General features: G+C 37.9%; 1 long non-coding RNA gene across 1 annotated transcript in view; it reads right to left on the reverse strand.

The window, feature by feature from the left end:
- Positions 1–6,223: 6,223 nt before the first annotated feature.
- LOC107078367 (uncharacterized) overlaps positions 6,224–27,583 on the reverse strand; it is a 40,836-nt gene continuing 19,476 nt past the window's right edge. The window contains exon 2 of the long non-coding RNA XR_001479312.2: positions 6,224–7,808. This is a non-coding gene — a long non-coding RNA (uncharacterized lncRNA). The remainder of the gene's footprint in view (positions 7,809–27,583) is intronic.

The raw sequence follows: 27,583 nt of genomic DNA on the forward strand, positions 1-27,583 counted from the left end.
GCCAGATCTCTCAGTGACCTGAGGATCATTGTGTTGTGTAGTTAACTAAGCCGTCACTGTGAATTCAACACATTCTCCATATCAGGAGTCTAAAAGTCAGCTCCTACAGGGCTGAAGTGTCGTTTAGATTTTATTCCATCTAAGCTCTCAAACACTTAATTAAGTCCAGCTACTTGTTTAATTAGACAAACTCCATGCTGCCCTCTAGGCTTCAGTAGAAGTGAAAGTCATTATTACAGTCTGTTGAATTGCATGTAATTTAAAATTATTTTATTTTTCTCATTTAATGAGCAGAGATAATACTGATTTCCAAAAATACAAATACCGTTTTTGTGCAACTTGAAAAATGTGAGTGATCATTTTTTTGCAGTGAAAGATTGTATTAATTGAAGTATTTATTATTGACATGGTTGAATAGGTTCAGAGGTTCAGTAATTACTCAAAATTTATGTTATCTGTAAAACAATTGGTAAATATCAATACATATCCATAACAGAAAACACTTAACTAAATATTGTTAGTCTTTATGGCCAGCAGCCATATCACTCTGCAACTCACAACTGGCAACCCACTGAAGCTCAGCGGGTGTGAGCCTGGTCAGTACCTGGACGGGAGACCTTCTGGGAAAAACTAAGGTTGCTGCTGGAAGAGGTGTTAGTGGACCCAGAAGGGGGCGCTCACCCTGCGGTCCGTGTGGGTCCTAATGCCCCAGTATAGCGACGGGGACACTATACTGTAAACAGGTGACGTCCTTCGGATGAGATGTAAAACCGAGGTCCTGACTCTCTGTGGTTATTAAAAATCCCAGGGTGTTTCTCGAAAAGAGTAGGGGTGTAATTCCTGGCCAAATTTCCCATTGGCCCTTACCAATCATGGCCTCCTAATAATCCCCTTCATTACTCTGCTCTTCTCTCCACTGATAGCTGGTGTGTGGTGAGCGTTGTGCTGTCCTACTCCCCAGGTGGGGCTGCACACTGGTGGTGGTGAAGGGGAGTCCCCATTACCTGTAAAGCGCTTTATACACTATATAAACAATGTAAGCAATTATTATTATTATTTATAACTATATATTATTAAAGAGTACATTTGCCAAACACATGTGGCAACTTAACTTGTGGAATTTATATTTGGCCAAACAGAGTTATAGAAGTGTACATTATCATGTTTAATGGTGGTGGTTGTGTATAAGAGACTTCTGGCTCTCCAGGCTATGAACTATATAGACAGTAAGGTGTAACAATTCAAGTCCTGAAGAGCCACTGTCAGCAGGTTTTCACTCCAGTGTGGCTCTTAAGCAGCTCTTAAACTGCTACTTTCACCGGTTACTGGTTCAGCAAGACAAATTTCTTAGCTTCTCCCAGAGCTTCAGACGCTCCTTCTTTAAGGAAACCTAAAACTATGAAATTTCAGAGCCTTGATTATGCTAAAAAGGAGTTTAGAAACCATATTGTATGTGGAATTATAAAGCATATCCTCACTACATCTCTCCTTCTTTTCATAATTCGGCCAGCCTTTTTGTTTTTTGCTAGATATTGATAGACAACTTACCCTAAGTACTCCTTTTGTTTTGCTTTATATTTTGGTCCGAGCTTTTCTGAACTGCAGCTGCTGATATACGTGAGTTATGATGAATTAACCTGAATGACAGGTGATCAAACATATCTTAGCAGCAGCTGCCTAAGCAACCTGTCCAGCTATTAAGTATCCAGAGAGGGTTTTGTTGGGACATGTTGTATTTGAATGCATCATATATACATTATGAACACAGTGATAGAAATGATTCCCTGAAATTTGGGAGCTAAGTGAACACACTTTTACCACCGTATACAAAGAAAAAATTATGGGCCATTTTATTAGGGTTGTTTTATGTTTCATTTAGTTTGTTATTAAACAGCAGTGGAAATATAGTTCCTTCCATGATGCTTAAGGGATATTGTTTCTCCTTGAATTCTGAAATCTGATTTAAAAAAATGTTTTATTTAAAAGCCACCCCTCCCTCTCTCCCAAGTTTGAAATGATCAGTTGTAAATCATCTCAGCTTGCCATTTCCACACTCATGCAAACTCATGCAAACAAGAAGACCATGCTTGCCTTCCTCTAAAACATGCACAGTACCAGCCATGCCCCATTTTCCACTGCATGAGTTCCACTGTGCTTTCAGAGCTGTGAGAAAAGGTGACACACTGTACAGAAGTACCGCTAGCTCGCCAGCTCTAACCAAGATGCAGGCAGGTCACCGTTGTTCAACAAGCCAAAGCCGGCGTCACACTACAGGACAACACGACTTCTAGTCAGAGAGCATGTCAAATTTAATGACTGCAGTTGCTGAATCTCGCTGCCTTTTCTGTCCTGGAGGGTGTCGAATTATACGACTAGGAATCGCAGGGGGTGAGTAATTATACGATTCCCTCACGACTTTTCATCATGGCTCCTAATCTCGTATTGAGCCGTGAAGTATTGCGAGGTCGCCTCATTTTGGCAGCCAATCCACGTGGAGCACACCGGAATAGGAGGAGGAGCGCCGCACGAAAGTAAACAAACAGCATGGAGAACAAGCAGGTAAACATCTTGAAAAATGTGACACAGGCATTGTTTTCCACAAATAAACATCTCCAAAAATATAATTCTTCTTTACAAATATAGAACAAATGTACAAAAATAAAACACAGTTAAAAAATATAAAACACCTTTAAAACATATATTGTAAACAAATAAGTATTGCGCTATAACGTATAATATAATGGGCACATTATCTCACAAGTACACATTTAGTGTAAACTAGTTTGATTTTGTCGTAGTGATTTTGAGAGAGTCGTAGGGGCTGTTAAGAGCGCTATGACTGAGTTGTTGGGGTGTCACACTACACAACTGACGGCAACGCTGGGGGTGTCACACTACACAACTGACAGAAACGGGCGTGCGCTGTGACTCTCTACAACTCGCTGTGATTTTCTTACGATTATGTAAATGAAGGCTACGACTGAAAATCCTAGGAAAAGTTGTGTTGTGTAACGCTGGCATAAGGAATTCCTTATCAACTGTAAATTACCCCACCTTAGTGGGGCCCATGATCTAACCCAGAGACCTGCACCATCCTACACTGGGATATAGGGATCAGTCTGCCTTCCAAACAGGTACCCTGTCTTCTCACTCCAAAAATCTGTTTAGAATATTTTATTTTGGAATTTATTATGATACCATAACATCCCTTTATTAGCCCTATAGCTCTCCATGAGACACACAGAGAAGCCTAGGGGTCAGAGCGCAGGGTCAGCCATTTCTCGGGCACCCCTGGAGCAGTTGGGGTTGAGGGCCTTGCTCAGGGGCCCAACGGAGGAGGATTCCTCTGCCGGCTGCGGGATTTGAACCGGTAACCTTCCAGCCACAGATCCTTAGCCACAGAGCCACCGCTCCACCCTGATTTAATATTTGTTCAAATGAAACTTATTATTTTATTCAGGAATTTATCGCAGATTTTACCAAGGCTTGACGACATACTGCTTTATGAACTCGGGTGTCTTCATTTTCGAACGCACACTGATAAAAAAAAATAATTCTAAAACAAACTCCATCTTTAGAATCAATTCTAAAAGGCATATTAATCTTAAGGGGTTGTCAAATATTATTTCTTACTCTGCAGTGGATTTCAATTTTTAAATAAACACCAGTTAATTGCTATTAACATTAATGAGAAAGTGAGTCAAACAGTTTAACTGAACACCGCTGTGTGTTTACTCTAATACCCTGCTGTTTTAAGAAACATATTTTCCTGTATACCCATCATTTACTTGAATTCAAGCATGCTGATAGCATCTGCGGTGCTTTCTTGCAGCCTCTGACCTTCTCCATTTCGGCATTTTTTTGTCCAAGCGGAGCATCATGCGAACCAGATTGTGTGGCTGGTGCAGGTCCCCCCCCCGCCTGTGGAAAATGAATACGCACTAATGGCTTCAGCAGCTAGTCACTTAAGACAGCTGACAGACAAGGTGAGTCGAGTCTGGGTGAGGGCCCATACCTGTCGGCACTTTCCCGAGTGTGCACCTGTCACTGCTCGAAAAGACGGATAAAAACAACACTCTTTGTACATGTGCCGTGGCTATTATAGCATGACTTGGATGAAAGACGGGGGGGTTAATTGGGAGTTTTGCAGCCCAGGGAAATAAAAGGCAAGCTGCGTTGTTTTTCTTGTCTTGGCGATTTGTTTTTTGAGTTATAATACAGTAGTATTATCTCCCACAGACATTTTTCGAGGATCCCTGGTCTTTTGATCCTTTGGGAACCGAATGCGTGGTTGGTTTCAACCCATAATAACATGCCCCAGACATTTAAAGGTTTTGTTAAAGGTTAATGCAGATTAAAAGAGTAAGGCTGCACAATTGTGTGCAATGATTGATCCCACAGCTCTTTGCCACAAGCACTTTATTATGCAATTCTTCAGCCGTTGCAATTGAGAGTAAGGGCAGCTGCTATTTTTCTTAATAGTCGGTGATTTTCTAAAACTGCACAGAAAAGGGGTGATGCTCAACAAATAACTGATTAATCTGTGTACTATCAATCGTTCAAATTAGATTTTCTTTTTCTCTGTCTGATAATAGCTCATCTAAAGCGAGCATTGTCTCTCTTTAACATTCTGAGTTAATTTATTACTTCATACATAACTCTCTGTTTTGCAGTTACATCTGGAAAAATAACATAAAAAAAAACATTTTCCCAGTACCTACAGTAATTTACTGGAGAAATGGTGTTAACAGCATATTGTGTCTATCCTCTTCAGGCTTAAAACGATTTCTGCGTTATTATATGAAATTAAAAATGCAACATGGCTATACAGTAAAGAACATCAGCACCTGGACTAGTTTAATGGTTCTTCAAATTAAAAGAAGTTGTGGGCGTGACCTGAGATAACTAGCCCAGTTAGGTGTGTCGCTATCTTTAATAAGCCACTATAAAGGCTTTTACAGCTGTTAGTAAAAAACTCTGCTTTGAAGTGACTCCACTTTCAATTCTATTGCATGTCAATAATGTGACCTTGGGGTTTAATTGCACTTCTAAGTCCTTATAGGTTATAAAACATACATTTATTACATTCCACAACTCCAACTAAACATGTCCATTTGTCTGTTTTACCAGAATTGCTGTCTTTAAATTCCTTCATTTTTTAAACAGTCGTCTCTAAAAGGATGTCAATTTCAGAACTGAATTATCTTTTAAAAAATTATTAATTTTCATATTAAAACTTAAGTTAAAATGGATCATAGATTATTTCAACACGACAGTTCTACCTTCGTGTATTTATACTAGGTTTATGGGAATGACCTGTGTTCTTTGCATGTCCAAATTGTACTATTTCCTAGAGATGCAAAGCCAGTTTGTAGCAGGTGATAATTACAGTACTTGCTGAATTTTAATAAGTAGGATTCGTACTTGAAAATGTGTGGATAACAAAAATTAAACAACTGTATGTTTCTGTCTCTGTCGACGAAATGATCCATAAATATTGAAAACAGGAGAAGTCTCATTTGATTTACCATATGTCTAAATCGACATCGTCATCTATATGATCATTCATATCAGAAAAAAAATCAAATACAATCAAATACTGTATGATATCTTCAAATAAGAGATCTCACATTATTTTTCGCTTTTCATTGAAGGGAATATGATTCGATACAACAAAAGGCAGAGGTTAATTCAGTGCTTACTTTCTTATAGCACATTTGCTCTTTACAATTTTCACATTGTGCCCAGAACTTCAAAGAGCCTTTGAGAATATTGCCATTTTCAATGAGCTTTCATGCTTTACCTCATTACTTGAAACTTGCTTTGATAGCTCTGTTTTCACTGACAATAGAGCAGACATCTTTTGCGCTTGTACAATGGGTTAATAACAAAGCTCAGATCCTTTTGCTGTGTTGTGTGACATTAGGCCTTAGGCTTTACTATACTGATCTACAGTAATGTGGATCCTAAAAACTGAAGATGAGGATTTTGAGCCATACAAATGAACCATCTGAGGAAACTTTGTTCCAGTTCCTACATAACTTTGAAGGGGTGCCTTTGTTAACAGTCTGAAAAAGAGCTTAATCCACAGCAATCAGAATGCCTGCCTACATCAATGTAAGTAGTGCCTCATCTTCAGTTTGAAACTGTTGTGTATTAACTTTTGACCACTTCTTTAATTATAGCCAGTTCTTTAATTATTGACAAAGTAGAGTTGCCATGCTGTTTGAAAATTTATTTTTAATGGACATTTTCACCAGTGTCGTACATGCCATTTCTTGCTCACAAATGTTATTCTGTCCCCCCAAAATGTTAAAAAAGCATGAAGGAGTAGTTTTGAAATAATATAATTTCCAGACACAAAATTTAGAAATTCTTTAAGACAAATCTAATACGCACATAACACACTGTTGCGTGTAATGTTTACGGTATATAAAGTCCCCAAATTGACAGTCATGAATCATTTAAGGACCAAGAGTGAGCTGGAAGATATTTATTTCATTTTTCATTTTACAATATTTGCTTATTTGGGTTTTTCTTTAGAAAATTCAAGACCCATGGAACATGGAACATGGACATGAAAGTATAACCAATTACAGACCAGAAAACATATTCTGTAAATCATAGCTGATGTTGTAAAGTTTAGTGAACGTATCCTATATTGACATTACTTGAAACATGCAGGCAATAACCCTTCCACTGAGCTGAGCACCCTGCTGTGCTGACCCTGCTCATATCCTTTTCTCTATTTCTTTATAACTTTATTTCCTTTCTTGTTGCTTTTTACTGTTTACTTAAAACACCTTTATCATCTTTGACCGATAATCTGGGCTTTACTAGTCTCCTGTAATTGCTGGGAATTTGAGCAGAGAGGACTGTAATATACAAATATAAATATTTGAACAATAAAAGACAGCCTGCCAGACATGTGCCAAGCAGAGTATTAAAATAATATTATCCACTAGGGGGACCTTTCCAGCACTGGGATAACTTTGCAACCTTGTAACATTTAACTCATAGCACGAGTAGCTACGTATGTGCGCTTGTATTGAGCAATTCAAGCCTCTTGCAAGCCTCTTTTGCACTATTCATATTCTATGACTTTGTTCAGGTGCTTCACATGTTTTTAGCTACTGGTTGCAGAATCCTTGTGTCCGTTGCGTGTCACGCAGGGTCACAGAAGTAGCCCCACTTGAGAAAAATACATTTGTTTTGTTTTCGAAGCTGAAGACTTGAACACGGTTAATTAGTTTACTCTTTCCCCACATTTGGCCACCAAATGCTGTTGCTTCAAAATAGCTGTCTGTTGGGGTCCCCCTGCTTTTTTTTTAACGCAGAGTGTGAATGGTTGAGAATAGTGGCAAAAGACACTGGACTTGAAATGTAAGATCTCCAGGAAGCAGAGGCAAACAGAGGAGCTAATTTAGCCAGGCATAGCTGGTCTTGTTTGTGGTTGTCCCTGACAGCAGTGCTGACTCCAGAGCACCTGTGTTTGCTCACTAGCTTTCCTCAATCTGCTAGAAAATGGCCTGAGCATGTCACATGGCAGCCAGATAGCCCAGGCACCATGGGAATACAAAAGCCGGGGCTTTTAGCACAGTTAATCATTAATGCAGCCTTTCTTTGTCCCATTCAGCAGTGCTGACAAGTGCTTTGATATTTCATATTTGCCATCAGGTTAGCCACAGTCATAACCAGGTACTAATGAACACATGTACTCAAAAGCCTCTCTGTATCTCTTTCTGAGGGATGCAGGTTGATACAGAGAGCAACTGTCCTCTTCAAACATCCAGTTCCAGGACATGGACCTGTTGGAAAGAAAAAGTGAAATCAGTTGCAGAAGATAAATGCCAAATGTATAAACCACATTGAGTGGATTGCGAGAGGTTTTATGACGTTTGCCAGAATTCTGGAACTAGTTGTGGAAGTGCGGACAGAATAGTAAATAAAACGTTGCCTGCCTTATTTACTATTTGCGTGGTTAAAAACAAAATCCTTCAACACCTCTTTTCCTAGCGTAAATGTCACCAGCAGATAAGATGACAGGTTTTCATGGGAGGCTATTATAAACATGACAAGGAGGAGAAGATGGCCGAATGACCTAAAATCACACAACCTCCCGATAAACTATTTTCTTCAACCAGGTTTGAAATTTCAGAGAGGTGCCCACGGTTAGGGCTTAATCCCACAATATCAGACTACGAGGTTGTGTTAACATGAATTAATGCTAATTAATTAGGTCTGTCAATCCCGATTTAACACGGCGTTTCAGCTCGCTTTTAGAACACCAACACTTGACACCACTAAATCAATCTGGTTCACTACCGAGGTCTGTCACTGCTGCCTTCAGTGAAAAGACTGGTCCACAGAAATGTCTTATTCATGATTCCATTCCATTTTATTCTTGCTTTAATTAATTAAAAGTGGCTCTAAAAGGTTTTGTGCCTTAGCTCATGATGTGAATGAGAGTCCTAATGCTCATTTCATTGCAGTCATAGCTTTGTCTTGGGAGGAAAAAAAGCATGAGCATTCTTTTAGAAAGAGTCAGTATGCTAGGGCACATTTATCTTTAAGGAATTAAGTGTACACAACCACATTCTTATTTTTGTGTAGGGGGCTGGGGCAATTCTTATCTTGCTTTTGCCTGAACATGCAAAAGCTTTTCTAAAGAGGGTTTGTCTCCCCACTAAAGTGAGAGCAAGAGACGTACCACGGCACCACTAGAGCACAAGGTTAAAATATGACAAAACTTTCCTGAATAAACACTGCGTTCAAAACATTTGAGGTCTGCAGTGGGAGCGGTGGGTCAATCATTTATAACGCACATTCTAAGGGATTTGTTCTGGGACATTTCATAGAAGTAGGTGATAAATAGCAGGTACATTACAGGAACAAGCTCAGAATAGTGGCTTGCATGCTCCCCAATATGATTAAGGTGTTCAAGAAATATAATTTAGTTTGTTACAGGCAAGGCATAAAACAACCTGAGAGGATGTGTGATACCTTGTTCTTTGGACAGAAAAGGAATGTTTCAATGGTTTATTACACTGTTTGTACTATAACACATGGATTTTCCCACCCAAAAAATCCTTCAATGAGACTTTTAATGGTAAACAAGTGAAAATGATTAAACTCCACCTCAAAAATTCATGACACGCCTGCTTGAGACATACATCTGTTTTCACGAGATCAACCCATCGCCGACGTCGGAATATTGCTCGAAAAAGTATTCTATCACAATATCAAAAATGCCATTTTTAATGGCATTTCTAAAATTTGTTGTGTTATCTACTTCACCATTTCAAGCCATCAGTGTATCTTAGAAAAAGAACTATACAGCGATGGAGCAATTAAGTATGTGACAAGGTAAACACTTCTACAACAGCCTTTTTAATTGAAGGACATAGGAGACACCCGATGTTTACAAACTCTTACCTAGAGAAAAGAACTATTTTATAATTGGTTGATAGGTCGTTAGGATACATCTTTATGAGTGTAAGTGTCCTGACAACTTTACTTTATTTACTCGAAAAGTTACTCTATTTGTTCGAATTGTATGCTGTTAATTTGTTGTAAATTATATTTATACCAATAAAACAGCGTAAACTTTTGTGTCTGCAATGATGATCTCATTGATGAAACTGTTTCATGTGCTCCTTTGGCTTTCTTTGTAAAGCACATAACAGCCTACCATATCTTTTCACTTTTCAATACTGTAACTGTTGTGTTATATAACGCTGTTTCAGAGTGTCAGGCATGTTTTATCTATCATAAATGCAATTTACCTCCCTGGCATTCAAACAGGCAAATCGGTAATCAATTGAATATTCTTTTTTCCCTGAAGCAAAACAGATGACGCTTGCAGATGACAAACATTTCCAAAGTCACCTATTTTCTTTGATAAAGTCCTTCCAACCCAACATAACTGCATAAGTGCATAACTGCTTACAATTTCAATTTCCTAAATGTGTAATTTTTTTCGCATTGAAAATGGTTATCATCCTAAAAGTACAATTTAAAACAATAATTTTAGTAGCTGTTTACCTGTAGTAAATGCAGATTTTTACTTTACCACACTTTTACAATATAAAGTTCATTACTACATGGTAACTAAATGTCAAAACTATTTTGTATTTTCTTTCACCAGGACAGAATTGTTTACTGTGAGACAGATTTAAATGGTGAATCAATTAACATTCTCTTGAGACACGAGAAAAGAAACTCAGGAACTTTCTGCCCGGAATGGTGAAAACAATTACAATCTTCTTTTGTTAATTGTGCCATATTAAAGACTACATATCGTATGTATATACTGTATGTCTGAGAGCATTTTGCTCAGCGGCCAAAATAAATTAAGATCCCGTAATAAATTGAATACAGTGCTTGGATCATAAGGATATAAATCGAGTTGAAAAGTTGAAAGCAGTGAGAAAAGGAGCCTAATGACTCCATGGTTCAAACAAAGGTTCCTGTTTAAAGAGAGCAGGTAAAAGATGGATGGCTCGTTAAACATTGCCAACATACTTGGCTGGTGCCATTGGGCGGTCACTGCTAATAGCTGAAAGAACATCGTGCCTCTGATCCATCTGCTCATAGTAGCCTCCGACTTGCACAGCATAATCTTCTGTCAGCCTCCTCTACAGACAGTAGCACTCTTGAATGTTTTCACGTTTTCCAACATGAAAATAATCTTTATTCATTTCTGTAGCTGCGACAGCATGCGTAGGCTGCAAAGGAACAAGTAAAGGTCTATTCCACGCTGAAAAGAGAAGAAAAAGAAACAACGTTTTAGCCGTGGAGCCTTCTTCGGGTGTCCACAGCCGAAACGTCGTGTTTCTTTTCTGAGGGCCTTGCTCAGGGGCCCAACGGAGTAGGACTCCTCTGCCGAACCGCGGGATACAAACCAGCAACCTTCCAGCCACAGAGCCTTAGCCACAGTTTCACCGCTCCGCCCCCCAATTCCATGCCCTTTGCGTTTTAAAAGGAGGAACCTGTATTTAAACGTAAATCTCATGCAAAATACACAAAGAGAGTATCGGTTCTGGCCTTTTCTACACAGTTAAATAAGAATGATCAAATGGCAGAATTCTGAGGAATCTTTAGCGTGCTATTAATTGCATTAGCATGTCAGCTGCTCAACTGGTCTGAGGCCCTCACGTCAAAGGTATTTACCTAGCTGGAGAGATAACAGACTCACACATGGAGAGGAAAATTCCAGGTAGAAAATAAAGGTGAAGTTGGTGACTCACAGCACAGCCTGGACCATAACAAGGAGGAACAGTGAGAATTCCATTGTATGTGGAACGAGCATGTGATTCCTGATATGCCTGTTGTGAGATGTTTAGTGTCGAGGCAGATGTTTTGTAGATCAACAGCTTTGCCAAACAGCTTTCATCAAGTTATGATACAAATTCCTTTTCTGGAGCCGAATGATATCCATTGCAAAAAAGATATTCAACATAACAATTAAAAGGGAAAACGGTGTTAAATTTAAAATAGATGCATGCGTGTCATTTTCCTTGCTTGCTAGCTAATTTGATTAGTTGTCATGTACCATACAGGTAGAAAAAAGATTAAGTAAAAAATTGTAAGACAGAAGACAAAGTGCTTAAGGATGCTACCATGAAAAAGTTGTTTTTCTTGACACAACATTTTCCCTCATTGACAATCTGGCGGAGCAAAAACAGACTAACACTACATAAGGATGTTTAGTCAAAAGCATCAATTTAAATGAAGAAAAGTTATTTTAAAATTGTATCACACATTTAAAAAATCCCATTTAGTATGTAGTGTACTGTCTATAACAAAAAAGTTCTTGCTGCTTTAGAACTGATCCAGATAAAAGCCCTCCGGTATATTTACATGCTTGAAGTTCACTAGGAATGACAACGCCCAAGATCAACGTGTAATGGACTACAGTATTATGGAGCGGATATTTGGCTTAACCTGCTTGGCTGAGGGCCGACCTCCTGGCCACAGGACGAGGAGGACAGGACCCCCACGCTGGGTAACCAAGGGGCAGCTGCAGAGGTGGAGTTGGGGTGGAGGTGGGATGTGAAAGTCGCACGCCAGGGAGAGAGATATCGTGTTGGTATTTATAGCGTTCGGTTGGGGTTGGATGAAGGGAATGATTGCTAATCACTGACGGCTGGGAACGATTGAGCGTGGTTGTTGTCATCACTCCCGAACTTTCGTTATATAAACTCCATGAATGTCCAGCACTCAGATGATAACAAAAACTTGAATATCTATTATTTACTTAACTGTAATAAACTATGTTTGGATCAAGTATTGAACACTACTGACTCAGGTAGTGGACACTATTGACATAGTCAACCCAATGGGCTTTTTTCTTCAAGATTATCAGTGGATAATGAACCACAGACCACCAACGGAAACTGCAGGGAAGGGCAGTTAAACCTGAAAATAAGAGTTGCTTTTTTGCATAAAGTGTTTCTGAGATTATGGAAGAAACCACACAGCCATGCTGAAGCTGATCTTCTAGTTTCTTGCAAAAACAGGTCGATACCCTCTGTTCACTTAGCTACTTTGCTTTCCCAAAGTCTTGCTGGTCAGCAGTGTGTTGTTGGGTAATTGGGCACTCAAAAAAGAGTGCCATCTTAACAACCTGCTGTGCCTTGATTTCAATTCAAAAGTCGAAACAAAGATCAAAGATGTTTCTGTTACAGAAAACCTGTCCATTTTGTACCTAAAAAGGTCTCAATCAGAACCATGTCGCTGGAATTGGACGTAATAAAATCAACTCGGAGGAATATAATGACTAGGAAAGAATCCACATGTATATTTACGAATTATTCAAGACCAGGTCGGGCAAAAGAAACATCTACAGTTAATGACAAAAAAAGCATCAGACCTGTCAAGGAAAACCATAATACACCACTCAATGAAATCACGAGCAGCTTTCAGAGTGCAAGGGAGAACGTATCGAAATACACGGAAAACTGAGACGACACTATTACCAAAGCTACATCCAAAGTGCCAGATTCTAATTTGCTTGGAGGTACAAAGATGAGTCAGGAGAGGTTTGGAACATAGTTTTCTGGACAGATGAGAGCAAGATTAACCAGAGCTTTACCGAATTGATAAAAAAAAGTTAAAGTGTGGAGAAAGAAAGGAACAGCACATGCTCAAAACAACACCACCTTAGCTGTGATGCACAATGGAGGTAATACAGTGGACATACATGGGAGCTTCTTGAAATGGTTTACTCATCTGTAATGATGATGTATCCAATGACGGCACTGGCAGAATGAATCCTAATGTTTAAACAAGCATTGTCTGCTTATGTGGAAAAAACTACTTCCACGCATATTGTGCTGTGTTTCAACATACAGCAAGAAAATGACCCACAACATATGACGAATGCAACAAAAAGGAGTTTATCTTTATATGGAAAATCTTAACTGCCCAAGTGAATCACTACATTTAAATCCAACTGAACATGCAATTTTGGTGCTAAAGAAGAGATTGAAACACTAAATAATAGGCAAGAACACAAAAAGGTATGCCAACACCATCTCAAATGATTACACAAAGCTTGGTGACATCAAAAGGGATATGCAACCAAAGGCTACTTTTAAAACTCTGTAATTTAAAGTGTTTTAAATTTAGTACTATTTTGGTCTCGTGAAATAACTGGATTTAACACAAAGAAGGTTTCTGTTCTAATATGCATTTCAAGCAGATGCCCCAAAATACATTTTATTATATCAAGTAGGGAGCTGCATCAGCATGCGTAGGCTGCAAAGGAACAAGTAAAGGTTTAGTAAATAAACCCGAAAAAGGCTCCACAGCCAAAACATTGTGTTTCTTTTCTTCTCTTTTCAGCATGGAATAAACCTTTACTTGTTCCTATTTTATTATATGATACTTATCTGTGTTAGTGTCATGATCACAGATGCCAATTGTTTGATCATTAAAGAACATAAATACATAAATAATTTTGGTTTTTACTTTGCATCTTTGGAGGCCACATCAGATTGAAAGAGTTTCTTCCTTGTTTGTAAACTTGTGTTCTTATGCCCATATAATGAAACCTTTTAATAAAATATTAAAAGCTTCACATTTGTAAAATTTTAGAATTTTTTAACAAAGAATTTTCATGACTCCGCTTCTTCAACGACTATTATTCAGTCAACAATGATCAAACACAAACCCTGTTTTTCAAGTTAGGTAAAAATAAAGAAAGATATATGGAACTTGGTTTGCATTTTTACTTTCACATGTTATAAGATAATAGAATATATTTAAGAGTTTGAAGGACAGCTTGTCATATGCAGAGCTGCAATGCTTGCAAATGCTTACTTCCACTTATACTCCACTACAAAGACATTAAGGAAACACCAACTTCAACACACAACAACAGCAACAACAAAGTTACAGTACAGTGATAAAGGAGAAGAACAATAACACATATCACATATTGAATGCAATATTTTAAAAATAAATTATCTTGCATGATCAATCTTTTTAAACCCAATTGTATGGCTCAGCACAACTACAAACAGTGGTATTGTGGGACCATAGCAGACACAACACTAATTACTCAAAAGAACTTCTGATAGTTTAAATAACAAATCATCATAGAGTTACTTTTCCATCCAGGATTTCTTCTTACCAACTTTTGCACTGTTAAAGAATGAGGAATGCTACTTTAAAAATTAATATTACACACAAACTATATAAAATGCTTAAAAACAGCATCTTTTCATGTTCTTAGGGGTGACTATGTGACAGGGTCTTGGAATCCAAGTTAAAAAAGGTCATTCCAGATGAGCAGTTAGAAAACAAAAGAACTACTTTTTCTGAACCTCAGAACATATGAGAACAGACCAATAAAAAATGGCCAAACTAGAAATACACAAGCATAATCTACAAAGATCAGGTGAATAAAGTATTTTTCACCACACTATGCCCATTGACATTTTTGGAAACAAGAAATAAGGTGCTAGAATTACAGAGTTCAAAAGAAAACACTTTAGGTAGCTCTTAAATTGATGATAGAACTGAAAGAGTTCTGTAGATCTTTATAACCTCTTCCCCTTTGTTTTCTACATACAGTCGGACAAAACCATTGTAGTCTTAGCATGCTGGTAGTTGATTCACGGGTACACTCTAGGTTAAGGTATAAGCAGCAACACCACTGGTGAGACTTAGCCCTCCTCCGGAAAGATTTTGATCTCATTTCAATGAGGCTTTTTAAGATTGTTAGACGTAAATTAATAAAAATTCACTAGGGACAGCAACATGAATTGAAGAACTGAATGTTTTGTGGATCCTTTGTCAGCTACGTTTGGCTCAACCTGCTTGGTTAATGGATAGCCTTCTATCCAGGAGGAGGCTCGAACCCCATTCAGAGCGAGTGAACCAAGGGGAAGCTGTGAGGTGGAGACGTATGAGACTTGTGCAAAGGGAGGCGTTGTGAGTTACAGCTGGTTTTGTAATGATGGTGATTGGGTACAACCGTGTGAGTTTGACATGTCATTGTTATCCCTTCATAACTCCCATGTAATAGGACAATGAACAAGAGCGGAATCAAAAAGGCTTTGATTACATTTAGAAAGAGTTAAAAGATATTTTTTAAATGAGTTCAGTGATAGTATGACAGTGATGCAAAGCACAAATTCAACAGATCAGATTCTAAACGGGAAAAGGTTTTGTAGTATGGGATTTTCCACAGTTTGAAAGAAAAATGTGGATCAAGATACAACTTTATTTCAGGTGGGTAGCTGCGTCAGCTTGCGTAGGCTGCAAAGGAACAAGTAATAGGTTTATTCCATGCTGAAAAAAAGAAGAAAGAGAACACAACGTTTCGGCCGTGGAGCCTTCTTCAGGTGTCAATTTCAGGTGTAACTGTCCAACTACTTACATCTCAGCCTTTCTTGACAGCCTCATAAGACCGCTGGTGGAAGATCTTCCCTCATACATTAAAGACACCAACCACGCCCTCCAACTTTTTAATGATTTCCAATTTCAGGGTACCGAATGCTACATTTTTACCTCACATCTCTGTACACCGTCATTCCCCATAAAGACGCCCTTACAGCCCTTAAGCACACGCTGGACAAACGCATAGTGCTTGATCCACCCACCCACACCCTGGTACGCCTTGCAGAATTGGTCCTCATACTGAACGCATTCTCTTTCAATAATCTTTTTTACCAACAGGTCAGTGGAGTTGCCATGGGCACCAGAATGGGACCCAGCTATGCCAATATTTTTGTCGGCTGGGTAGAAGAACGCTTCTTCGCTTCCTACACTGGCTATGTCCCTGACCTCTACAAACGATATATTGATGACGCTCCAACGATCAGCTTGAGTTCTTCCTGCACCTAAAAAAGACACCTGAAGAAGGCTCCACGGCCGAAACGTTGTGTTCTCTTTCTTCTGTTTTTCAGAATGGAATAAACCTATTACTTGTTCCTTTACAACTTTATTTATCTGTGTTTTAATTTAGTTAAACTGTCAATAGCCCCCAGCCTTGCCCAAAGCCCCAGGACCTTGCTCAGAGACAAAGAAAAATGTGTGATAAATTATCCCCTCTTTTTGAGTCTCATGAAAGCCACAGAAGCCAGGAGGCCCACCTACTGTAACTCCCTTGGTGTGGAGAACAAAAAGGTGAAAACTCACACAATCCTTAAATAAACACAGACACACACTGCAAAATAAAGTCCAGCCGTTCAGTCAAATTCCAATTATGATGAGATGGAATGACAAATATAAAGGTATAGTGTATTTCATATTTTAGTGTTTGGTGTTAAGTCAGCTAGCTGAGAAATGAACCACAGAGTAATATTTATATGTAAGACAATGGAAGTGCAAAATCACAACGACCCTCTCACACACTTCTGTTTAGCTACTCCATTTTATTAGTTCAGACAAGTTCAAATTATGCAAAGAAGAGACAACGTATTTAAAGGAAAAGTATGCTTAATGTGTGTGTGGTGTGAGCTCACCTGTCTAAGGAAATAAACCCCCTGTCTAAGGAAATAAATTTGATCAATTAATTTGGATAGGCAATGTAACAGGGAAACACTGATTGGAAAATATGACTTGGAGCAAATGAGAACTACATGTGATGACACTGAGCATGTGGAGGGGGGGGATGGATGCAGAGATCCAGGGAGGTGGAACTCAAATGTAGTAAGAAACCTTTGATCTATGAGATCGATCGATGCTGCTGTGTCGACCCAGACAGAGTAGCCTGAGGTCAATTGCACTAATGCATAAGTAGAATAGGAACTCCTAGTCAGATAACACTTGAGTTACTAATTGCTGAGGTTTCATAAACTCCCCCCTCCCCCAAAACAAAAAAGTTTGTGGAACCCTCCAAAGAAGAAGCAAGATTTCTCCCTCTTCTTCTGAACATGCTGATTGAGGAGAGTGTCAAAATCACTTATTTTTAAAATGTGTAATAATCTCCATTTCCACTCAGAAGTCTAAAAACAAGACATAGGAAATCATAAAAAAACATTCAATCAGCAGCCGTCTGAAGGACCAAAAAGACCAAATTTAATCACTTTTAGACACATCTCAGAATTCACTTAACACGATTTTAAAAGGCATCTCTAAAACTGTATTCATAACATTTTCTATCAGTAGGCTATTTGTTGTTGTTCACATAGCAAACAACACAAATATGTGTTACAACATGATTACAAACTCCTACAACATGACTTTGCACAAAGAGTTGTGGGGCTCTGGAACCTCTGATTATCTGATCTGATTATCCAATCAGAAATGATAACTTGGCTTCTTTAAAAGAAACGGGGATAACTGATGAAGTCGAGTAGCTACTAGGTACCATCTGGGCAGAATGATCTCCTCCAAATATATTGGTACAGTTATATACATTGGCAGACACATATGTAGAATTATATTGTACTGATAACGATTAGAAAATGCTTATATAGTACACAAGGTTAGATATAACACCATTTATGTCAGCAACAAATTTTATTTCTGAAGCAAATTATTTCTTTGAAGAAATGTATTTGTATCCCGTAGCTCTATATATTATCTGTTCATTAAATATGTTTATATATTTAAGATTTTGAGTCAGAAAAGTAAATAATTAACGTAAATAAAAAAAAGATTTTCCGAGCATAAAGGCTGCAACGAGACGTTTTCTTTTCAGTTGAACGTCGTTATTTGTCTTATACAGAACAGGTTTTGTTTATGTCGCTGCTACCATGCTGCTTTTACTTGCAATGTATGTCAATAGTAACGGATTCAGCTCACCGCTCGGATCTGTTGATTTAAGAGTTGAGCTGCGTAACCTGCCTAACTTTCTGACCGACTTGAACTAGTCGACCGTCCTTCTATCGCATACTCACAGGGGTGCAGAACAAATAATTATTTATTTATAATGTACAGCTCTTCCTTTATTGCCTAGATACGTTGCGGTTCTACGGTAATCACCCGCCTTTAATCCTCTGATTTCAATGGGATTGTACAGTCACAACCTCTGAAACGGGAATCAGGTCAGTATAATGCGACAGGATTGACGTAGGCAATCAGTTTGTGGCATGCGTATTTTATATACACTTTGCATTTCTCCCGTAAAAATATGACCTGTGCCTTTTCGGTCCATCCGACTCCTTTTTTTTTCTCATTTGCTTATCGTCCATGATGCAAGACTGTGTAAATGTTAAACGAATACCACGCGCTGCCCTCGCCACATCCCCCGGCAGATCAACGCCCTGCCACACGTAGCCCGTTTTCACTTCGGATACTGCGCATCCATCATTTATGGGATTTTCCCGAGACGTTTGGTATTCTGTTAGTCGGAAAATCAACAGTTAATACGATAAAAAAAAGTTACTACTGTTTTGTTCAGTTGGTAAAAGATAAAAAGGGAAAGATGACGGGTGTAGGGTAACATAGTGAAGGAAAGGCTGCCAAGGAAAAGACGAAGTCAAATTGTAGGAATTATAGTATTTTCTTGTGTTGGTGAAATCAGAGACGGCAAGATCAAGCTCTTGTTTGCTCTGAGTTGGTAAACAGTATCACGATAGTTACCAGTTGTCAAAACCAAACACTCTGTTTCTACTGCAGACATTTCGATAGCAGCCACATCTACTCATACAGTGAAAAATATTATTCTTTCCTAACAAACGGCAGTTATGCAAAACAAGACATTTTCCCTTTCAGATTTAAGACTGGTATTAATACGAAACGGACCTTCAAGAGACTGCAATGTTAGGAAGCAGTTTTTTCACGAAAGGATTTTAATCCACAATTTGAGATTTATTCTACCGCCCGTGTCGTCTTCTAACACATTGCATTTCACAGTCACAGTAAATCACTTAAACACTGAGCAAAAATGGTCATATACAGTATATACGATTATGGGTTTTTTTTGTTTGTCCATGACTCTGTGTTCCAAAAGAGTTACTTTAATTGGGAAAGTTTTATCCTTAAAAATAAATAGGGTTCATGAAATCATTTAAATTGAATTTTAAGTATAATACCTGTTCCAAAAAATTGAAATCTGAAATTCTGCTTTGTTCTTGTATAGAAGCTAAATTACATTATTTCTTTTTGATCTATTGTGGTTAGTATATGATGACAGGATGTGTCGTTTCGATTCTTGTATAATATTAAATAATGACACGCTCATGAGAGAGGCAATCTTAAGTTTTATCCGTTTTGAAATGTTGGCCGTCGATATTATCATAAAGGGGTATATTTGATATTTGGTATATGTGATTTTACTGCTCTTTTGCCTTTTAGTGATTTCAAAATGTATTAATCTAAAAGGTTAAATGCATAAATTGTACAAGCAGAAACAAGTGTGTAACCATGATGCAAGTTATGAATGTATCTCATATTGTGAAACATTTTAAAGATAGTAAAGTTATGTACCTGTACCTTTGTGATTACAAATAAGAATATTATCTGGGGGAATTAAGTTGGAATCTGATAATTTTCCAGCAGTATTGCAGGAGGATGTTGCTTGTCATTAAAAACTAATGACTATGGAATCATCAGTGGAGCAAAGAAGCCAGCATAAAAAAAATATATTCTTGTAACCTATTCATTATGCCCAATCAGGTGACATTTTCCAGAATTTAAAAGTTTAAGACGAATTCTGTTGTTAACCTTGAAATATCTTTTCAATGTTATTTGGAATTCGTGCCCACATCTGGTAACAAGTCCCAGGCCCTCACAACCCCTCCCATGCAACCCAGTATTTTGTTTTACAGTATTCTTCATGTTGATGTTTACCAAATAAAATCAAGCTCCAGTAAATTTGGGTGACCTGTTTTTAGTAGGTCATCCCACAGAGGATTTTGATATCAATTATGAAGCATGTGACTCACATATACTTGAATTAAAACTTTGGATATTTCATAATTTGTCTGCTTGGTTCATAAAGGATATTTTAATATCTCGGCTTCACCTTGTTATTTTTTATTTTTTCCGCAAAATTAGTAAAGGGTATGATATTGACTAAAGAATAAGGACATGGTGTGGCAAGAAATTGTCGTTATTTCCACCGCATTTAGATATATGAATTATGGAATTACAAGTAAGAAAATGCTTCACAAGATCTCAAATAAGTACCTAAAGTACGACACACCACCAGCTGTCACTGCCTGTTTGTTTTATCCTTAAATATACACACAGAATGTGGAAATGTTTTCTTAAATAACCAGCTTTAACCGCACAGATGAAAATTTCAGGTTTTATGTACCACGATGTTTACATTCTAAAATGTAAATCCTAAACACATGCTTCGTGCAAAATCGAAGAGCTTTTGCCTGTCTGCCATTACAATGACCATTTCTCTCTGTCTTGCTGGGTTCCTTAAAACTATGTTTGAATAATTGAAATAATTATAATCATCATTATGGTTGTTGTTGGTGTCACAGTTTATAGGTATATAGGTATTGTATATATCCATAAAGATACAAACCTCAATAGAAAATGGAAGGATATTGTACAGTATTTTTATTATATCTTAGTTCTGTGTGCCAGACACATTCCCCCATACATCAACACCTCCAGAAGTTGCACACTTTGCATTTTAAAAGAAAAAGACTGTTTTATTATATTTTTATTATATGCCCGACCAATTTGAAATCACCAATTGTCTTTAGACTCAGCTTTCTCTCAGTAATTCCTGAGAAGATGAGGTATATAGACGCCATCTGACACTCTTCAAGCTCCAGGAAGGTCAGTGCCCACTAAAGAAGTCCTTCTTACCTCACTGACGTTACTGCAAGTCTGAAGTCATCCAGCATGTTATGAGAGTCTCTATTGCACCAAATGCTGCCTAACCCCAACATTATAAAATCAAATTAAACAGCTGCAAGACATTCAAACAAAGGGAAATCCATATTTAATAATCAAATACAAACAGGAGATTACCTGTTTAACACAAGAAAAACACTCAAGGCCCCATATTCAAAACCTTCTGACACTTCAATCCCAATTGCATCCTTATATTGAAAAAGTAAGTTATACTGAAAACATTTAGCGACTTAAATTCCACATAACTCCCTTGTTGTTTTCTCTCAGAGCTGAAAAACTCAAAAATTGTTTCAGATTAAAAAACATCTCCTCTGATGGACAGTCTTTATGGCTTTAGTGCCCATTCTAAGTGTTCAGCATTTTCTTAATCTCATTTGATGTTCTTGACACGGCAGCTCTCAAGATACTGAGCTTTCTGAATTTTTGTTCTCAGCAAACTGCGTTCTTCCTTGGAAACAATTAGTTTTGGTAGTTCAAACTATCCTTCTGTCATCTTTTGCAGTTTGAGGCTTGATGGCTACTACTTACATTGGCTACTAACATTTTTGTGTCTGCTGATTGTTGTTAAAACTCTGCTTTGTGAAACATTGAATTTTTTGTAATTTTCCCTTTAAAAGACCCTTCCTTGTTAAAGCTCTGCTGTTACCTTATTATACTGTTGGAAGATATGAGAAGTCAATGATGGAAATAAATGGTTGAACAGTTGTTCACAGTTGTGTGACAGAATGCCCACGGTATACTTGAGTCTGTACAGTACCTTGCTGCAATTTTACTCCAATTTGTATTTCATTACTTGTTGAAATAAAATGTCTGCAATAGCTGTTCAAGTTAATCCTTTTGTGAACATGGGCTGATATTTCAGTGAAAAGGAATTGCAATATTGTACATCTTTGCTCTCTGTATTCATTCCTTGGTTCCCTGCTCAATATAAAATATGAACTGTTTATAATTGCTAATGATATTAGTGTTAAAGAAATGATCCTGGCATAGAAGAAAATCCTTATTTTATATACAGCTCATCCAGCTGTTAGGTGAACGTCCCTATACTGTCTCCATCAGTGATGGTCATCCCCATTGTTTAGGCTGGCCATCCTCTTATGGAAAAAAATTCAAGTTCATGACCTGCCACATGAACATGCACTTTTCTAGACAACCACAAAGGTGCTCACATACAGCATATCTTTCTAAATAGAGTTGATGGCATTGCTTTCAAATGTTGTACTACGTAGCATCAATAAAATAATTGTGTCAAAATAATGGGAGGTAGAAAAAAGCAATTCAGTATTTCTTAGTGTCATTTTCAAATTATATTGTCAAGAAAAAAACACAAATGTGGTGCAACGCGGTACACTCCTTGTGCATGCAGGCATTTTTCCTTTTCGCACTAAATTGCAAAGAATTAAAAAAAAAGCCCATGAAAAACAAGTTTGCAAATGTGACATCGGAAAACATGAACATTTCAAAAACAAAAGTTAATTCCAGAGCCGATATCGCCCTTGGATAGTTCCAAAAAGGTTTTAGCGGTGAAATGCAGGTGAAATGATTCTGGATTTTGTCTTGAATGCAGCAAGGCTTTTTCAAAGACTAGCTGAAGCTCTCTGCACTCATAAATTACACCGAAATTGACAGTTGTAATACGTGGTGAAATGCCATGAACAGAGCTTTATTTCAATATTGCTGAAGCGTGACACTGAGAATGCTGCCAAGTTCTGAACCACCCCATTGAGATGCTTTGTCTTAAAGGCAGCGAAAAATCTGTAATAAGACACCTATTTATTTCTTCATACCTGAGGTCTGACAAGCTGGTTAAGTATCCGAAGAACACAAATGTGGCATTTCAAAACATGTCTTTCGAATCGTTTCCTAATGTTGAACCTTTGTTCTAAATGTATGTTGCACTTCTAATTTAAAGTGCTACCGCTGAAGTAAAAAAATATTTCATGCTCTTTGGCTTCTAGCTTCAACTGTACAGTAGCTCTTGAAATTATCATGGTTTACAAGTTTCATGGTTAGCGGCCTTATTTAAAGACACTTTTCGTGCAGCTTCTAAATCTCCAGCTTGTTTAAAGAAGTCTGCGTGAAAAGTGTCTTTTGATACTGCTGCTGAACATGATACCAAATTAAAGTTTAGTCTCTTCTACAGTTCAAGAAAGTACAAATGTTGATCATAAACGTCTCCTTTTAATTTGTAAAGTGACTTAATTGCATTAATTGACACTTGGAGTTTGCATCACATTGCTGAAAATATCACGTTTTGTTATTTTTATAAAAGCGTCAGTTAAAAAAAAGTGCACTAAAGACATGCTAATTAAAATGTTGCAGAGAGCTGACATCACAATATCAGCCATGCAGCTCATAGTGTTGCTAGGCATTTGTACATTTCTTAAAAAGAAGCTTGTAATTGATCAGTCTTGCACACTACTTGGAACTACTTGCAACTACGTAGTCATTACTCTTTTTCTATTAACGATTTCTTACCATAGTGTCTTCAGTCTTTGGGCCAGAGGATTCAAATTATTAGCAAGGCAAAGAAAAGACAATATTTGGATTACTTGAAAAAAAGTCATTAGCTGATAAGAGGTAAGTGAATACAATTAAACCCAAGTTTAGTGTATATGTGCATACAAAACTTAAGGAAATGCTTTATGTAGTGAATTGACACATACAATTTCTAATTTTGCATGTTTATCACCAGGGTTTCATATAATGCCATTTAAATTCCAATACAGCACCGCTATGAAGGAAAAGGATGTAAAAGGCACAGGCACAGCAGGCAGGGGCACTGTGACAAAGTTTTGACTTCTCCCACTTGTCTTCCTGCAGCCTCTCACTCTGTTTAGAATTCCTTTCGGACAGAGCGCAGCCGGTGTTGAGCACAGGGATAAGTGTCTGAGACCCAGCTAAGTGCAGCAGGGCCGCGGATCAGCTCAGATAAACAGGTGTTTGTCTTTCCTGGAGACGTGTGATGTCAGTTTTTCAAGACAGTGCTTAACAGCAATCCTTTGCCTTTCAGCCTGCGAGTCTGACCACCCAGAGGGCCACTGAAAATGTGACCAGGACTGAGGGGGATGGGCAGGGTTGGGGGGGGGGGTGTGGGGGGTGTTGTCTAACTTTAGACGGGGAGTGAAATGTGTGTGCTCTTCATTTTACAGGTGAGTGTTTGGATTGCGTTTCCTGAGAAATGCTAAATGGTGCTCCAGATGAATTGCGTCCATTTTTTTTGTACAGCGTTTTCTGCCGAGGACAACGATGAATGCTATGGAGAGACATACCGTTAAGAGTTTGTTTCTGCTTGCTATCGTCTCACAGCTTTCGGTGTAGTTTGTTCTTTTGTTTTATCTTTTTAGGTACCTTTCTCCTTGACCACTTTTGTCATTTCTAATAAAATTAACAATATCTCAAATGATATAAACATTTGCTGGAATTATTTATGGCTAAAAGACTTCAAGATTCTGTAGAATAGCCATTACTTTTAATTAAAGTTCACATGTAATTAGCAGGGACTATGTGCTCTTTTCACAGATTAGTAAATGAGTCATTTTTTCAATACCAGATGTTTAAGGAACATATTTTAGATTGTGGAAGGAATCAATTGATTCTAGAGGTGCTTGAAATCTAGTTTGTGTTCCGCTTTTCTTTCAGTAAGCCAATTTGTATTGCTCAGCAGAGCTGACAACCAAAAAGAAAACAGCGCTGCAGGGAACACAGGCGTTTGTTTTATTTGCTTACTCTCTCCAAACCCAACAAAGCATTTGAGAACGGAGCCCCCCATCATTTGCAGTCTTTCCCCTTTTTACATCCTTAAATGGTGGACAGAAAGCTACAATTGCTGCAACTGCTTATTGTTTTATTATTCTGTCTTATCAGGGAGATAGAACAATAATATCCCAGAGCCTCCCTTGCAGATTACATAAATGGGAATTAATTGCGGTGCTTTCTGCTTGACTTCTGATGCTTTAGCTCTTGAGCGGAGAGGGGGTCAGGCTTTATCCCACTCTCACAGCCTTGCTTATGTTTCCCGAGACTGTTTCTGATCTTACACCGCGGTGCGCGTTTAAGGTGAAGCACCCAAATAAGACACGGAGAGATAAAAGCTTAAATTCGGGGATCCAAATGCAGAATGAATAATACAAAGCTGGGTAAATGACCATACAGTAAATGTAGAATGGGTATTAAAAGTATAAGGCAGCTGTGCTCTTATCTGGCCAGAGGAAGAAGCCGAACAACAAAAGAGCCAAAGAAACCCCAGTTGATGCATGGGAAAGCCATTGGCCAACCATTGTGGCTGCCCTTCTGCTGAGCAAATAGTTCAAACTGTTCATTCCTATCTCCTATTCTCTCCCTGGTACATTGTTTGTGGCCTTGCATTTCATTCTGTGAGGAAGATTGCTCTCTGGGCCTGTGAGCAAACAGTCCAGAAAAGAGCCAACTATCTTCTGCAGTTCCCTGGAGAACTAGCATTTTTATTTCAGCTCCAAGCTGTCAAAGGATTGGAGAGTTTATGTCAGTATCCTGAATTAATTGCTTTAAGCTGGGGCCGACCACGTTTATCACCAAATGTTCAGTAAAATGTTTCCTAGCGATTATGCCTCACTCCAGGGCCCCGAGTCACCAAAACATTTGTTATTTGATACATACTAGATGAATTTCAACATCCAAATTATGCAAGTTGTCATCCCGTCTACACAGTGTCATGAATAATGATGGACAAGCAGCTTACCACAAGTTTGAAAAGAAAGGAAAATGTCTGAAATCTTTTTATTATTATTATTATTATTTCAAGCTTCACCAAGGTTGGTTTTGGCTTTGCAAGACCTGCAGACAGTAAAACACATTTCTGTTCAAACAGTTGGTCATCTGCACTTCTGTATGAATCCCCAGTTTAACTGTCCGAGAAACCCCAAACCTTCTGTTAAATCCCACAACATCCCATGTTGGGAGTCATAAACCGTGGCAGGGAAAGTAGTTTATGCAGTTTGCAGAGATGGACATGGTATATTTGTGCATAATTTCTTAATATCCACATTAGAAATGTGGGTTGTAACATTTGAAAAATGCAGTCAAATATCAAACAGGTGACAAATCTTTAAAGCTATTTCTTTCACTGCTTATTTTATTTTTTTCCTCTTTCAATTTCTATTTTTTTTAACTTCCCCATGTTAATCCTTCATGCTGTTTTGTTTACACAAGCTATTTTTTTATTGATTCCACAGGTACACAAATGATGTCTGGGCTGAATATTTTTTAGTTTTTTCGAAATTTAATTTTATATATCAAAATTCCTAAATTAAGATGAATGAAAGACGCTTTCAGAAGTGTGGCTTTTAAAAAATTTCAACCAAGCAAAGTTCATTTCAATTATTACAATCAAGCAGCTTAAATCATGATACTGAGTGGAAAGGATTTATTATGAAAATCCAAAAATGATACACCCAAAATTCAAGAATACTATTATACTTACAGGTAACTTAAATAATATTTCATTGTCATATTTCTAAACCTTGTTATCCACAGTCGAACTAAATCATTGTTACATGTATTGAGATGGTGGACAAAGAATATGTTGCAAATTCAATAAAACGCTTTATTACAGATTTTCTTTGCCATCTGGTTTTTAGCCTTACAGCCTTATTAAAAAATGACAGACTCATCTTGCCTTTTTACATCCCAGCAAAAACAAATCTGGATGCTGCTAAACGTCCACTTGTTAATAAGTAACTGTTGACAGATCGAAGTAAAGTCCTCACTGCTAGTCATTCCAGAGCACAGGTCACTGCAGATACTGCTTTTACCTGGCAGACAGGCAGAACTAAGGGCAGAACATCTTTTGTCAGGTAAGACCTGAGACAAAATATCACTGAAATAGGCGCCTCTAAATTGGGTTTGTAAAATTCCAGGTCACATTTTTACTGCAATTTAGAACTAGAATCGTGACCTGTTCTTCTGTTCTGTATTTTCTAAGATCACATTCCCAGATATCAAAACATTTGGTTTTGCTTATTTTTAAGGTACGCAAAGTGCTTTTTCTGTAGTAATAAACAAACTGGCTGTGGCTCCTGTTTTGTGCAATTAGACAGATGCGAGCTTTATTTTTTTGTCTGGTGGCAGGTGATGCCATGTTGGTGCTATCAATGTGCATTTTGCTGACTAATACTGCAATTATCTGTGATTATGTAGAAGTCATCAGTCACAACTCATGTAGCACAAGCATACAAAGCCTCCACTGCTATTCCTGGCCTCTCACAAATAACACAAGAATAACTAAAACTGCATCTACCACATAAACTCACTTAAAAAACACGCT

The sequence above is a fragment of the Lepisosteus oculatus genome, chromosome 2, assembly GCF_040954835.1.
Source record: "Lepisosteus oculatus isolate fLepOcu1 chromosome 2, fLepOcu1.hap2, whole genome shotgun sequence".
NCBI classification, from domain to species: domain Eukaryota; kingdom Metazoa; phylum Chordata; class Actinopteri; order Semionotiformes; family Lepisosteidae; genus Lepisosteus; species Lepisosteus oculatus.